The following is a 2738-nucleotide window of genomic DNA, read 5'->3' on the forward strand; positions in this document are numbered from 1 at the left end:
TGTACTTTCGTATATGAAGGAAGACAAGTGTTAAAAACAAAACCAAAAGAACCAAACACCATGACATCATGATCTCCCAAATGGAGATTTTCCTAAGGAAAAAATTCATAGGGTGGGATTCAAATTAAAATAAGGAGAAAAGAATGTAGTTCTAACCAATGGTTTCTACTCTGAACATGCAAAGAATTCATTAACAATTCTAGTGATAGAATATTACAGAGAAACCTTCTGAGATCAATTGTAGCATTGGTTTGCCACTTAGGCAAACAGCAGTTCACTTTCACCCACTCAGTATTTTAACATTTTATATAACAAAACTTGTAAAATTCATTTAGCTTTTCCCTCTTTTTTCTAAAGAAAAATGTCAAAAATACTGCTGAATATACTCCATACTGAACAAACCAATCTGAAAATTTTAGTACATATATATTTTACAATATACTTACCATGAGTTTAGAAAAATTTGAATCCCACCATTCTAAACCTACCTAGCCTAGCAACCAACCTACTAACCACCCCCACCGCCTACATTCCCCAGCCAGAGGATTTAGAATCCATGCTTGAGTCAAAGCCTCCATTAAAACCACTGCCTGATCCTGCATTTGATGCTGACCCCCAACCAAGGGGGGCACCAGAATTAGAACCGTAGGAATTATTTCCAGAACCAAAAGCTTGATTTGGTTCCTTCTGCATTCTGCCCTGGCTTTGGTTATTCCCAAATGGGCCTGACTGGTTCTGCTGGCTGGCTAACATGCCCATCATACCCCAACTGCTCTGCAACACTGCCTGAGCTGCAGCCATCATTGCTGGGTTAATGCTAAAAGCACCAAAGTTCATCCCTCCACCCATATTACCACCCTGGTTATTTCCCAAGCCAGCTCCACCCCCTCTACTGTTACCAAACCCACGCTGATTCCCAAAGCCACCTGGATTACCACCAAATCTTCCACTTCTTTCTAACTGTCTATTGCTATTATGCTTAGGTTCAGCATTGGATATATGCACGCTGATTCCTTTAATAAACAAATCCTCTCCACAAAGAGACTGGGCAACCTTATCATCTGCAAAGGCTCTGAAGGGTTTGGGGATGAAGACATCCACCACCTCTTTGTACTGACAGAAGAACTGCTGAAGTTCCTCTGCAGTCATGTCCTCTGTACAGTGACCGACAAACACCTTTCTGCTTCTCAAAGGCTCATCTGGGCTTTGCTTAGAATTCGGAAGTTTACAGTCACACCATCGCCCGTCTATCATATGTCGTTGTGACATTACTTTCACTTGGGTTTCATATTCTGTAAATCGAACAAAGCCAAACCCTTTCAAGTGACCAGTTCTTGACCTGAACCATAAGAACCTCTCCAAAGGTACTGAGATAGTCTTTAAGATCCTGTTCTGTTGTTTTTCAGGGAAGACCCAACTATGAGGTCAGACGTTTTCTGGATTGCTCTTTTCACTTTCACTGCAGAGGAAGCATCGGTCTCATCCATTTTTCTTTTGTTATCTTTGGGATAGTTGACAACATATACCAGATTCCCCCAGCCAGCATCAGGGGCATGCAGAATTTCTTCCACCAATCTGACGCCTCTCATACACTGAGACACTGGATTCCGGTAGCACAGGCCACAAGCCCCTGGGAACTGGGCTGTAACTGTGGACAGCAACACTGTCCCATCGTCTTCTGATGGTATTTCAATGGGCTCATCGTTCTCATCTTCTGTTACCCGAATATATTCAGACATCTTTACTTAAATCTCCACTAGGCCGCAGCTAGGAAGCACAACGAGGACTCAGAGGGGGAAAGGAATCCAGTGCTTGTGTTTCTAACAATCTTCAAGATTTCAGGAATTTTGGAAAAGCTACCAATTTATCCTCCTGATTAATTGTCACTCCTCTGGGTGGCAATTCCTGAGTATAAAAAAAAAAGGCGTTTTATGAGAATCCGACTTCCTGATTTGGAAACCTATGAGCATTTGTTTTTATTGTATTGGTGTGTGTGTGTGTGTGTAGATGTGCCTGCTGCACCATGCATGTGGAGTTCAGTGGACAATGTTTAAGAGTTAGTTTTCTCCTTTTGCATTTTACCAGGAGTTAGGGTTCCAAGGCCAGAATCATCAGGATAACAGGCAAATGCCTTTGTCCTCTGAACCATCTTGCACACTAGCCCATGGGCAAAATGGATCAAAAAGGCCTGACTGAGCACATATAAAGAGTAAATAAGAGATTTGTTAGTGCGTCTGCTTTAAGAGACAGATGGTAAAGGTGGGCCAGGCCTCAAATAGCCATGGGATGTCATTATCATGTCAAGAAGGGGGCAGTTCAGAGTGGAGCCTGTGTTGTGTCATTTGTCTTGCTTATTGACTCTTAGTGACTCTTGTTAGACACCGGAGATCCTCAAGAACAGGGCAATGGCTGACATGTTAGCTTTATTACCTGTTTCATCCCAGTATTAAGTCATATTTCCTAGTATACACAAGGTGATCAATAGTGTAATACATTTATACTTTATTAAAACTCTGTTGACCATCTCTGAGTCATATCTACAGTTTACGTTTGAGAGGTCCTTTATGCTTGTGAATATACTCTTGCAGTGTGTGTGTGTGTGTGTGTGTGTGTGTGTGTGTGTGTGTGTGTGTGTTGAGAGAGTCTCACGTAGCCCATGTTGGCCTCTGACTTGCTATGTAGTCAAGATGAACTTCCTGCTTCTACCTCCTAGGTGCTAGGTTTATTGTTTTACACCA

At 42.1% G+C, this 2738-nt stretch overlaps 1 pseudogene; it reads right to left on the reverse strand.

Moving 5' to 3' along the window:
* Nucleotides 1-66: 66 nt before the first annotated feature.
* LOC114622282 lies at nt 67-1739 on the reverse strand (annotated as a pseudogene).
* Between the last annotated feature and the right edge of the window lie 999 nt (nt 1740-2738).

Source organism: Grammomys surdaster, unplaced genomic scaffold, assembly GCF_004785775.1.
Source record: "Grammomys surdaster isolate TR1022 unplaced genomic scaffold, NIH_TR_1.0 187, whole genome shotgun sequence".
Lineage (NCBI taxonomy): Eukaryota > Metazoa > Chordata > Mammalia > Rodentia > Muridae > Grammomys > Grammomys surdaster.